The sequence below is a fragment of the Triticum dicoccoides genome, chromosome 5B (genome assembly GCF_002162155.2).
Source record: "Triticum dicoccoides isolate Atlit2015 ecotype Zavitan chromosome 5B, WEW_v2.0, whole genome shotgun sequence".
Lineage (NCBI taxonomy): Eukaryota > Viridiplantae > Streptophyta > Magnoliopsida > Poales > Poaceae > Triticum > Triticum dicoccoides.
Window position 1 is genome coordinate 595302840 of NC_041389.1, and position 13961 is coordinate 595316800.

Consider the following 13961-nt stretch of genomic DNA (forward strand, 5'->3'; position numbering starts at 1 on the left):
AGCGGAGAGGAAGAACCGGACGTTGATGTATGCGGCAAGGACCATGATGGCGGAGTTCAAGTCTCCTTATAACTTTTGGGCCGAAGCCATCAACACAGCGTGTCATGCATCCAATTGGCTCTATCTCCGCAAAGGCCTAAAGAAGACTCCATATGAAATACTCACCGGTAACAAGCCCGACCTCAAGTACTTCCGGGTGTTCAGTTGTAAGTGTTTCATTCTCAAGAAAGGTGTTCATTTGTCTAAATTTGAGGCTATAGCTCATGAGGCGTAATTGTTGGTTATGCTACAAACTCTCATGCTTACCGTGTCCTCAACAAGTCCACAAGACTCATTGAGGAGACATGTAACATGGAGTTTGACGAGAATAGCGCCTCCCAAGTGGAGCAAAGTGGTACTTGTGATGTAGGTGATGAAATTCCTCCCCAAGCCATAAGAAGAATGGGTGTTGGTCATATCCTACCCATTGAGTAACCCCTTGTGGCCGAAGGAGATAGACAATGCTCCACTCAAGTGGAGCCATCACCGACCCAAGACCCACACGCTTCTGAAGAACAAAGTGAAGGCCCTCAACCAAGTGAACAAGATCAAGGGCAAGATCAACCTCAAGATGGTGGTGAGCCACCAAGTGATGCCCAAGGTCGAGTTCTCCCCTCCGGGCAAGTTCTAGATCAAGAGCAACCTCAAGATCAAGAACAAGTCAAGACGATGCTCAAGATGATCAAGTTTCCACTCCTCTTGTCACACCTGATGAGGAATTGGAGCACCGTGACGCTAAGATTGCATCCAATCTCACAACCAAAGGTCATCTCATGAAGAATGTGCTTGGAAGCATAAGAAAGGGGGTAAGCACTCGTAGAAAATTAGAAAACTATTGTGAACATCACGTGTTTGTTTCTTGTGTCGAACCCCAAAAGGTCTATGAGGCACTCGAGGATCCGGATTGGCTCAATGCCATGCATGAAGAACTCAACAACTTCGAGCACAACCAGGTGTGGAGATTGGTGCCAAGGCCAACGAGGAATCATAATGACATTGGAACCAAGTGGATATTCAAGAACAAGCAAGATGATCATGGGATCATTATTTGCAACAAGGCTCGTTTGGTGGCACAAGGCTACTCCCAAGTCGAGGGTATCGACTACGGTGAAACCTTTGCTCCTGTTGCTCGCCTTGAATCTATTGTTTGTTGATTGCTTATGCTTCTCATCATAACTTCAACTTGCAACAAATGGATGTGAAGAGTGTTTTTCTTAATGGTCCTATTAATGAGTTGGTGTATGTCAAACAACCCTCGGGGTTCGAGGATTCCTATTTCCCTGATCATGTGTACCAACTCGGCAAGGCACTCTATGGCCTTAAACAAGCCCCATGTGCATGGTATGAGCATCTTACCGAGTTGTTGCAAGATCGTGGGTTTGAAATCGGGAAAATCGACCCCACTCTTTTTACTAAGAAGGTCAAAGGGGAGTTGTTTGTATGCCAAATATATGTTGATGATATTATCTTTGGTTCCCCTAACAAAGCATCAACCCTTGCACGCCCCACCGTACTCAACTTGATATCTTTTTTAGGTGTAGGCATGGACATAGGGGGAGTGTTGTTCTCTCAATGAACTCTCCCTCCCCCCATTATGCATCAATTGATCAACTCTTTCACATTAGACATTTTTTACGGTACTTGTGCTTCAAAGACGAGTTTTGGTCATGTGCCCAAGGATAATTCTACGCGGTGCCATACCAATTGACTCATACATAGGTGGCTCTGGCCACCGCCCTCTCTTCCTGAGAGTTTTGTTTCATGTTTGGTCTTTGTTGTCTTTTGCCTTATTTTGGGTCGTGTTTGTGTGTGTGTTGCCTCGTGTGTTAGCTCTTTGGTGTGTCCGTTTGCGTGAAGGTTGTGCTGCAAAGGCTGTTTTTCTCTCTTGTTTGTGAAACTTGCATTTTCTTGGGTCTACGATACTACCGTGGCTTGCCATGGTACTACCGCAGGAGATGTGCACGGTACTACCACAACCAGCACGACAGTAAATTTTTACTACCGCTGGATGAGCGGTACCACCGCTCAGCGCGCGGTACTTCTGCCCGGGCGGTACTACCGCAATGACCCGTGGTACTACCGTGCAGTCGTGAGCGCGTGGGGGTTAAGAGTAGGCAGGGGGAGTTCTAACTCCCCCATACCCATTCAACTCCTTTTCCCCATGTCGTCTCTCTCTCTCTCTCTCCTACCCAAGAATGGCACTAGAGGACCTCGCCGGATCTCTGTCTCTGGCCGCTCTCCTCGCATTCCGACTGATGGGATCGTTCCCCACCTCACCCTCTTGCCATGTAACAAGGTTTCTCCCCAAATCCCTCGCTCTTTGCTTCATTATTTTGTCTCTAGGTCTTTGGGGAGATGCATGTTGTTCTTGAGATTTAGGCCAATTCTTTGCAAGAGTAGGATGAAGGAGAGTAGTAGTGTTGTAGAGATGCTATTTGGTATGTTGCCCATGGAATTGTTGATCAACCGTAGTACCGCTCTGCTGTTGCGGTTGTGCCCAGATCTGATTCACCCCGGATCTGACCCCGAGCAGTACTACCACATATTCCATGCGGTACTACCACTCTGACTGTTGTTGCCTCCTACGGTACTACCGCTCCTTAGGAGCAGTACTACCACGCGTGGCGCGGAAGTAAAATTTTACTTCCACTCCAGGCGCGGTACTACTGTGCCATCCTGGCGCGGTACTACCGCGGCTGGAGCAGTAGTAAAATTTTAGTTCCGCACAATGGTGCGGTACTACCGTTGCAGTCGAATCTTTCCTGTGGCAACTACCCAATGTTATTTCTACTTGTTTCATTTGTTTTGCTGTGGTTTTTGCATTGATCCTTCTTGCTTCTCTTGTGTGTTCTTGTGTTGTGTGTCATAGGTGGTGGCTCTGGTTCCAATGTCCATTGGTCGAATCATGTCCACGACACGGGCTCGAAGCGCTTGCGCAACCAAGATGAAGCTCCAGAGGGATCCAATGCCCCCCAACACAGAACCAAGACCACCGCTACCAAGGTCAAGGAGCCAACAATGGGCATGGATGAGATACCACTGGCTGAGTTTGTCACTTGAAGGAAGATCAACCCCTATGTGAATCCCCGTGCAAACTTCAGAGGGAATGATTTGTTCTGGACCAAGCAGCGGAATCTTATCTATCTACATGTGATCAAGGGCAAGCAGAACATCTACGTGGACGTGCACTGGATTGACATGCATCATATGAGGCAGGATAAGCACCGTGACTATTTTGGTGAGGCTTTGGACCTAGTGGAGCAATTTGGCATTGAGCACTTGCTTATTTTTCACCTGGACTTTGACCCGGAGATTGTGGCCCAGTTCTTTGCTTCGGTCCACTTCCATACCAATGAGGAACGGACCATGACATGGATGACCAATGGAAAACATATGACTGCTAAGTGGAAGGACTTCTCTTCAGGTTCCTGATGAGGGGCTCAACACGCTCGTTGGTGTTCTCCCTCATGCCAACCCCGAGTCTGCCAACAAGAATAAGCTTTAGCCCTTCCTTGTTGAGAAGACGCTTCCCAGTAAAAAGAAGGCGTGGGTGCTGAACTCTTTCCTTGACATCATGCATCGGATCTTCCGCAAATCCCTCTTTCCGCGCATTGGTGACAAGGATAAGGTGCATGCCTATCTTGTGGATATGATGCTCTTTTGCGAGGAGGCTCGTCAATCTCAGACACAACAACTTGATGTCTCACATATCATGTGGTGAGAGCTACAGTTTGCTGTGTTCAACTGTAAGGTCCCCATCTATGGACCTTACTTGTTTCTCTTGATTACAAAGACTTGGAAGAATCTCTATCCCTATGATGAGTTTGTTGCCCCCAACTGGATTCGTCATGAGCCCATCAAGCTCCGCATCAAGAGCCAATGGGCTAACACCACTACCCGTGCTTAGGCAGAGGCTGCTCAGATGGATGTGGATGAGGATGAGATCGAGGAGGAGGAAGCAGATGAGGACAGCTCTGATGGATACACTCCTCAATCTACTGAGCCCACTTGGGATAAGAAGTTGAAGAACAAGATGAAGGCTCTGTTCTGCATGCAGGCCCAAGGGGCAGTACAGGTCACATGTTGCTTCCAAGCAGAGTCGCCACCTTGGGCGAGATTGTGGAGAGTGGGTTAGAGGTAAACATTACTCTGGAGGCTGACTGGATAGCCAAGCAGGGTTACCAGTGGACTGAGTCAGAGGAGGAGCCCATTCCCACTACCAACCGATGCGGAGCATGAGGAGTGATCACTGCAATTTGAGCTACCACCTATGTCGTAGGTGTCCTCTCTGCCTTTTTGGTGTCTCGATGCCAAAGGGGGAGAGAGTGTAGGATTTGCGAGTCTTGTGTCGTGTTGTTTCGCTCTGTCACTTTGCTTTCGTTTCGTTGGAACTTCGTTTGTGTTGCTTTGGTTGAGTTTGCGTGTGCGTGTGAGACCTGGTATCCTAGCATATGGTGTAAGACATATACACTCTAGCATATCTTATTGTCTTCTTTGCTTAGTGGTTCATGAGCCTATGCTATCTTGTGCCCTTCTTTTTATGCTCATATTCATTGCATTGCCTCCATGCTTAGAGTTAGCTATTTTGTTGCAAGGTATTCCTTGTCTATAAAATATAGGGGGATTGTTGATCCTAGTATGTGTGTCGTGCAGTCCAAAGCATTCATATAGAGGGCACACATCTAGGGGGAGCTTGTGTATATTTTGTAGATGTTGGGTTTGTTTATATTCAGTTGTGTACTCTTATGTGCAAATCTCGTATTGTCATCAATCCACCAAAAAGGGGGAGATTGTAAGGGCATATTTCACCCTATGTGGTTTTGGTGATTGAGGACAATGCTTTTGCGGACTAATCGTGTGCATTGAGCATTTCAGATATATCATGTCTAAACACAAGACGATTTGGTGCCCCTCGAAGAGTAATGAAGATGGCAATTCTCTACGTTTCTTTTTGGTGGATTTGAGTCACAGGAAAGCTATACTATTAAGAGGGAGTCCGCGTTAAAAAGGTTTGGGTGGAATCAACACGTACACGTCTGTTCCTTTTTGCACCACCTTTCCTTTGGCTCTTTGGAGCATCCTCCGTCTCTCCGTGTCTCGGCAAAATGAAGGACTCCTAGTGTTGTTGAACCGAGGGAGGCGGTAGTAATGCTCTACAGAGCGGTACTACCGCAGGCTCTTGCGGTAGTACCGGCCACCATCGCGGTAGTACCGTAGGTGCTCATGGTAGTACTGCTCCTTGGAAGCGGTAGTACCGTGGACTCAGGCCAGGCGCAGCTGCTCGAACGGTAGTAGGGGCGGATGTAATTTTTTACATTCACACCCTACGCGGTAGTACCGCTCCATGGGCATGGTAGTACCGTGGGCTCTGGCCAGGAACAACAACATGAGTGGAAGTAGGGGCAGATGTAATTTTTTACATCCACGCCCTACACGGTAGTACCGCTCCGGGCTTGCGGTAGTACTGTGTCGGATTTTTACATAGATAAAAACTCAGCGGAAGTAGCCACGGATGTATTTTTATATGTTCGTGCCTTCTCAACCTAGACTATTCCTGTATTGCAGTAGTACCGCAAGGGGGCGTGGTCGTACCGTGCCAGCGATTCTACCGCTCCCTGCCTTAGTGCATCAGGACTGGTCTTTGCCCCTACCATGCCAGCGGTAGTACCGTGGTGCTCCGCGGTAGTACCGCAGGCCCTTGCGGTAGTACCATTTGTATGATGCGGTAGTACCGCGTGTCGCAGGCAGAGTTGGTGGATAATGGTTGGATTTGTCCCTTGACTATAAAAGGGGAGTCTTCTTCTCCGAGTTGACTACCTCTTCCATCTCCAAGCTGCATTGATGCTCTAAGCTCCATTTTCGCCCAATGTCTCTCCCTAGCGAAGCAAACTCGTTGATTATCTAGGGATTGGTTGAGAAGGCCTCGATGTACACTTCCACTAAGAGAAATTTGATTCCCCCCACTAATCCCTTGCGTATCTTGTTACTCTTGGGTGTTTGAGCACCCTAGACGGTTGAGGTCACCGCGGAGCCATAGTCCATTGTGGTGAAGCTTCATGGTGTCGTTGGGAGCCTCCAATTAAGTTGTGGAGATTGCCCCAACCTTGTTTGTAAAGGTTCGGTCACCGCCTCCAAGGGCGCCAATAGTGGAGTCACGACATCTCACATTGTGTGAGGGCGTGAGGAGAATAGGATGGCCGCAGTGGCTTCTTGGGGAGCATTGTGCCTCCACACCGCTTCAACGGAGACGTACTCCCTTCAAAAGGAAGGAACTTCGGTAACACATCCTCATCTCCATTGGTTCCGCTTTTGGTTATCTCTCACCTTTACATGTGCTTACTATATTGTGTTATAACCCCTTGCTTGCTTGTGTGCTTATTGTTTTTGCATCATATAGGTTGCTCACCTAGTTCCATATCTAGACAACCTACGTTGATGCAAAGTTTAATTTGGTAAAGTAAAGCTAAAAATTGTTAGTTGCCTATTCACCCCCCCCTCTAGTCAACTATATCGATCCTTTCAACCGCTATCCAGCATGCATCTAGAGTATTAAGTTCATAAGAACGAAGTAACGCATTAAGCAAGATGACATGATGTAGACGGATAAACTCAAGCAATATGATATAAACCACATCTTTTTATCCTCGATGGCAACAATACAATACGTGCCTTGCTGCCCCTACTGTCACTGGGAAAGGACACCGCAAGATTGAACCCAAAGCTAAGCAGTTCTCCCATTGTAAGAAAGATCAATCTAGTAGCCCAAACTAAACCGATAATTGAAGAGACTTGCAAAGATATCAAATCATGCATATAAGAATTCGGAGAAGAACCAAATAATATTCATAGACAATCAGTTCATAAATCCACAATTCATCGGATCTCGGAAAACACACCGCAAAAAAATATTACATCAAATAGATCTCCAACAACACCGAGGAGAACTTTGTAATGAGAATCAAAGAGAGAGAAGAAGCCATATAGCTAATAACTATGGACCCGAAGGTCTGTGGTAAACTACTCACGCTTCATCGGAGAGGCAATGGTGTTGATGTAGAAGCCCTCAGTGATTGATTCCCCCTCCAGCAGATCGCCAGAAAAGGCCCCAAGATGGGATCTCATCTCACGGGTACAGAAGGTTGCGGCGGTGGAAAATTGGTTTCGTGGCTCACCCTGATGTTTCTAGGGTATAAGAGTATACATATAGGCGAAAGAAGTACGTCGGTGGAGCTACGAGGTGCCCACGAGGGTGGGGGCGCGCCTACCCCCTCTGGGCGCGCCCTCCTGCCTCGTGGCCTTCTTCTAGAGTCCCAGACTTCAACTCCAAGTCTTTTGGATTGCTTTTGGTCCAAGAAAGATCCTCACAAAGGTTTCATTCCATTTGGACTCCGTTTGATATTCCTTTTCTGTAAAACACTAAAATAGGAAAAAAAACAGAAACTGGCACTGGGCCTCCGATTAATAGGTTAGTCCCAAAAATAATATAAAAGAGCATATTAAAGCCTATTAAACATCCAAAACAGATAATATAATAGCATGGAACAATTTAAAATTATAGATACGTTAGAGAAGTATCAAGCATCCCCAAGCTTAATTCTTGCTCGTCCTCGAGTAGGTAAATGATAAAAACAAAAAATTTGATGTGAAATGCTACCTATCATATTTCTCAATGTAATTTTTCTTTATTGTGGCATGAGTGTTTAGATCCGAAAGATTCAAGACAAAAGTTTAATATTGACATAAAACAATAATACTTTAAGCATACTAGCAAAGTAATCATGTCTTCTCAAAATAACATGGCCAAAGAAAGTTATCCTTACAAAATCATATAGTCTGGCTATGCTCTATCTTCATCACACAAAGTATTTAATCCTGCACAACCCGGTTTCAGCCAAGCAATTTTTTCATACTTTAGTATTTTCAAACTTTTTCAATCTTCACGCAATACATGAGCGTGAGCCATGGACATAGCACTATAGATGGAATAGAATGGTGGTTCTGGAGAAGACAAAAAGGAGAAGATAGACTCACATCAACTAGGTGTATCAACGGGCTATGGAGATGGCCATTAATAGATATCAATGCCAGTGAGTAGGGATTGACATGCAACAGATGCACTAGAGTTATAAGTTTATGAAAGCTCAACAAAAGAGACTAAGTGGGTGTGCAACCAACATGCTTGCTCACGAAGACCTAGGGCACTTTTGAGGAAGCCCATCATTGAAATATACAAGCCAAGTTCTATAATGAAAAGTTCCCACTAGTATATGAAAGTGACAACATATAAGGCTCTCTATCATGAAGATCATTGTCGGAGTAATTGACCACGGGTACCCCGAAGACGGCATGACAATATTAAGACATCGGGGCTAGCAAAGCCCCTCAGTCCGACTGCTCGGCCGCTCCTGCCGGCTCCCTGTCCGACTGCTCCACCCGGCCGGTTACCTGGCCGGCTGCCGGCTGCCGACTGCACCAACCAGCCGACTGCTGACTGCAGTCCGAAGCGACACCGACAAGACCCCGACGAGACGGCCATACCGCGGACAAGACAACCGTACCGCAACGCCATCATGTACAGTGACACTTGTCCCTGGACACTATTTATGAAGTGACCCAGGGGACAAGTGTGACACCCATCATACCTAGCCCATGCCACTACCTAGCTTACATCCTAAGCTACCTCACACTATAAAAGGAGGCACACATCCATCCATCCAGGGGATGGACTCACATGCACACACATGCTCACGCACACACCCACGGCCAAGAGCCATTCGGCCACTAGAGCATGCATGTTCATCCGGCCACACACATATATAAAGTCAGACGCCTATGGCACTGACAAAAGATACATCTCAAGGAGCACTCTGTACTAGATATATCAGATACACTCAGACATGCAACAATAGGTGTATTATCTCTCCGGAGAGCTTCGAAGATGGGTAAACCACCGCGTGCTACTCGCATACCCGCTCCCGGGCCTATCAGCAGCAGTCTTATCCTCACACTAAGCCCTTGTGGCATCTGTCGGCTCGCAAGCCCCCCGTGAAAATACCACAACAGTTGGCGCCCACCATGGTGTGGTACTACTACTATGCTACCACGCTGCTACTGGTTTCGCAGTCCGGGCGGGACCACTTTCGTCATCATCGCGGCATCGCCGTCGTTTCTCCGGTAGCGCTCGAGGGCCCGACATCGACGCGCCCTCAGAGCGGCCGCAAAGGGCGGCGCGTCCTCGCCGTCAGCCTCTTCGTCTTCATCACCGTGGCGTCACGCCGTCTCTCCGATAGCGGTCGGGGGCTCGACATCGACATGCCCCTGGAATGGCCGTGAGGGTCGGCGTGTCCTTGCTGTCGGCCTTGTCTTCTTCACCACCACCACAACGTCGGTCGTCCGTCCGCGCGCGCTGCTCGCGGGGCCTCGCTTCGGTCGGCCGTGTCCATCCACGCGTCGCCCACGTCTTCTTCCCTCCGCGCTGCATCTTGCCCCGGCCGGAACGGGCGTTTGCTACTCCATTTATCGTCTATACAAGCTAGCTAGATGCAAGTCAATGGTCAAACCATCCATACACTACCCAAAAATCCCTCGGACGCAAGTCGTACACAACCCGGACAATCCCCAGATAATGGCCATACACTGCATGTGTATTGGCCAGATGCAGGACGGAGTCAATATGACGGCCGTGCTCATGGTTGCGTCCGGCTTCTCTGACTTCCGGCGGCTGCTGGCGTCCTTCCCGCACGAGCGGGGCTGGCGGAGCCTTCGTCGCCCACGCTGCTGCCCTCCGGCTCGCCGCTCCTTCCCTGCATCGACCACGCCTCGCTGCACAGCGCCCGCGCTCGCGTGGAGACGAGCGCGTGAGTGCCTCCGCCCTTCTGCCTCGGCCCATCTGGCGCTTGCTCCCGGCGCAGCAAGCCGGCGGCGGCTCCCTTCCCCGGCGCGTGCCGTGGCCAACAGCTCTCCACCACGCGCGGCCGCCGTCGCGCCCCCTGCACTGCTGCTGCTCCTCGCTGCCACGCTCGCGCTGGAACTCATCCCAGCATCGGCTGCGGCCGCCGCGCCTGCTCGCTGCTCCGGACCGCGTCCGTGCCGTCCCCCGCATCCGACTTCATCCCGCTCCGGCCCCGTCGTTCCTCACAGCGTGAGCCCCGCTGCTCTGCGCCGGCGCCCTCCTCTGGGTCACCGCTGCCGCCTCCCGCTCGCGGGCTCCGCGTCCCGCGCCGCACCAGTTTCCTCTGCATCCGCGCACCCGCCCGTCCGGCTCCGGGTCTCGCCCGCCGGCTCCGCCAGCAGGCCGGCTTCTCCGCCTCGCCGCTGCGCCCTGTGCGGCCTCCACCTGCTTCGCACCGGCTTCACGCCTGCCGGCTCCCGTCGTAGCCGGCTGCCCGTCGCGGCCGACTGCTGTAAGAGGTGGCCCGGCCGCCCAAGTCCGGGTGGGACTAAGAAAAGAGAGAGATCTGGCTGGAAGAGAAAGACAAGGCCGGCTTGTTGAAAAGAGGTGGAGGCCGGCTGCGCGGGGGCGGGCTGGCTAGAAAAGTCATGGCCGGCTCCCCATCAAAGAAAGAAAAAAGAAGGGTCCGGCTCCCCGCGTGGAGTCGGACAGAAAGAGAGAAGAGAAAAGAAAGGGCTGGCTGTCCAAGTCAAGGGCCGACTTCCTGTCGTCGGCTTGCTGGAAAAAAAAGAGGTGTGTGCATCCGGCTCCCCAGAGCCGGCCGAAGAAAATGTCGGATGCCCAAAGCCAACCGGCAGAGAAAAAGAAGAAAATTTGGATCCGACTGCCAGATGTGCGTCCGACTGCTGGCTGACTGGCCGGCTGCAAAGAGCCTGACTACTGTGTCGGGGTCCGCCCGCCCAGCCGGCTGAAGAAGAAAAAGAAGAAGACAATGTAGTCGCCGGAAGATCCGGCTCGACTGCTCAGCAGTCGGCCCGAATCTCGGTGGCTACACCCAGCGGGTGCGCTGACGCGCCCTTGCAAAGAAGAAGACAAATTAGTTGCCGGGAGATCCGGCACGACTGCTCAGCAGTCGGCCCGAATCTCTGGGGCTACACCCAATGGGTGCGCTAGCGCGTCCCCACGGAAGATTGCAAACAAGAGAAGAGTTTCGTCCGGCTGCCAGCAGCCGGCAGAAGAAAAAAAAAGAAAAGAGAAGAAAAAAGGGCGTTGCAAGATGCCTCGCCGCCTGGCCGGTCGAGCCTGACCGGCCGGGACCCCCTTCGAGCACCGGCGGGCTCGAAGGCTACACCCAGCGGGTGCACCGAGCCGCGCCGGCTGTCTTCGACGACCGCGACTACACGAAAATCAATGTGAGATCCTCACCCGCATATTTTTGCACCACGAAAGCACGGATAACCCCGAGCCTCCGCATTTTTATTATAGTTGCATCACTATTCGCCCCGGTGCCAGCCAAAGTTAGCCGGGGGGCTGGCCGCTTGGCCTGAGACGTTAGTTCCCGCAGACGGCTTAGTAGCGTGCGCAGTACTTAGCCACAGACCGCAGAGCGGCTGTCCGGCTATCAAGAGTGAATGCTGGAGTCCACCCACGTGAAAAACGTCCGGGAAGAAAAAACATTTCGGGCGACTCAGTCATTTCTTTTATGAGTATCTGCTCGGTTAAATTCGCTCCCAGAGTCTGAGTATTGTACACTCCACTCCGCGGCCCACTCTCAGCCACAGAGCGCAGAGCGGCTGTCCAGCAAGCGAGAGCACAAGCCAAAGAGCGGAGGGGACATGAAAAAGATAGAAGGGGGCTCGGACGAAACCGAGTCGACACCCTCCGCATAAAACTTGCAATGCTAAAAGCAAACATTTGATATATCTGCATGGACTAACTTTGTCTTTTTTGATGATCATTTCCATGAACACCCGCCAAAAAACCTCCGCCCAAACTTTGCCAAATTGCCCGAAGGCTTGGGGCTACTGCCGGAGTAATTGACCACGGGTACTGTCGGTGTCAAAATCGGCGGATCTCGGGTAGGGGGTCCCGAACTGTGCGTCTAGGCGGATGGTAACAGGAGACAAGGGACACGATGTTTTACCCAGGTTCGGGCCCTCTTGATGGAGGTAAAACCCTACCGTCCTGCTTGATTAATATTGATGATGTGTGTTACAAGAGTGGATCTACCACGAGATCAAGGAGGCTAAACCCTAGAAGCTAGCCTATGGTATGATTGTTGTTCCTCCTATGGACTAAAGCCATCCGGTTTATATAGACACCGGAGAGGGCTAGGGTTACACAGAGTCGGTTACAATGGTAGGAAATCTACATATCCGTATCGCCAATCTTGCCTTCCACACCAAGGAAAGTCCCATCCGGATACGGGACGAAGTCTTCAATCTTGTATCTTCATAGTCTTGGAGTCCGGCCGATGATGATAGTTCGGCTATCCGGACACCCCCTAGTCCGGAACTCCCTCAATAGCCCCTGAACCAGGCTTCAATGACGACGAGTCCGGCGCGCATGTTGTCTTCGGCATTGCAAGGCGGGTTCTCCTTCAAACTTCATGTTCCTGTCGAATAGTGTCCGGCTTCCTTATAAATGTTGCGCTCCTTGGCTTCTACGCCCAATAATGGCCTTCTTCCACGTGTCGTATGAATGCGAAAAGCTAGGGTATTTTCACATTTTACCCCCTAGCCGTGCGAACGAGCCGCCTATAAGAGAGGCGAGGATCTAGATCCAGCTCACACCATCCTCCATTCGCAAGTTCTCATCGAAGCGCCTCTGACAAAAATCCATTCCATCATGGATAGTCGACGCGGCTCCTCCTCTCGCGCTCCCAGCCCTAAGCCAGGAGATTGGGGGAGATGCTCAGTTCCACACAGCGAGCTAGTGGCGCTCCAAACCGAGGGATATCTTCCCCCAGCTTTCATGGTTCCGGTTCGAGCCGGACTGGCCACCTTCAAGGGTGGAAAGCAGGCGGAGAGCGTCCCCAACCCCTCCAAAGGAGAGCGGGTATGCTTCGTCCCTTATCTAATAAGGGGACTCAGATTTCCCATACATCCATTTCTCCGGGGGCTCCTGGAGTTCTACGGACTCCAGCTTCACCACCTCACACCTGCCTCCATTTTGCACATCGCGGGCTTTGTAGCTCTTTGCGAGCTGTTCCTGGGCATCGAGCCCCATTTTGCGCTGTGGAAGAGATTGTTTTGCCTCGTACCCCGTTCTTATGAGGGGTCTATATATCAAGTGGGCGGAGCCAAAATATGGCGCATCGCTGGGACCGGATATTTATCCGGCACCTCGAAGAAGGCGTCCGAAGACTGGCCTTCGGAATGGTTCTACATGGAGGACGTCCTTCTGCCGGATCCAGTTCAGATCGGCCTCCCGGAGTTCAGCAATGCTCCCTTGAAGAAACGCCTGAGTTGGTGCCCGCGGAGCCCTCAACGGGAGGATGATGGGAGCGTCCATTATCTGATGGGCCGGATTAGGTTACTGGCCCACTCCGGATTGACCATGATTGGAATCATGGCCACGTGCATTATGCGAGGTGTGCAGCCACTCCAATATAGGGGCCACCCTATGTGGGATTTCAACGGGGAAGACGACGCCGCCCGTCATGGCCGCAGAGGGCCGAGCTCGGCAGCCGATCTGGCAAAGATCCTGTCCGGCTTGTACAAGGGGGAGGAGGAGGACTTTCTCCGCACGAATCCATTAAACGGATTCTCCATGAATAACCCTCGGAGCTGGGTAAGCGGACGTTTATCTACCCGATCCGTACTTCCAAAGTCAAGTATTTTACTTTGTGATTTCGACGCAGGAGCTACGCCGGGACGTGGAGGGCGTACGAAGCCTAACTCCACAGCCCGAGGATCCGGAACGATCCCTTGATCCGACCTCCGAAGAGGATCCGAACATAAAGGTGGAGCTGATTGATGGGGTGTTCCACCAACTTAGCATGGACAATGCCCTAGTCGCCATTACGGCT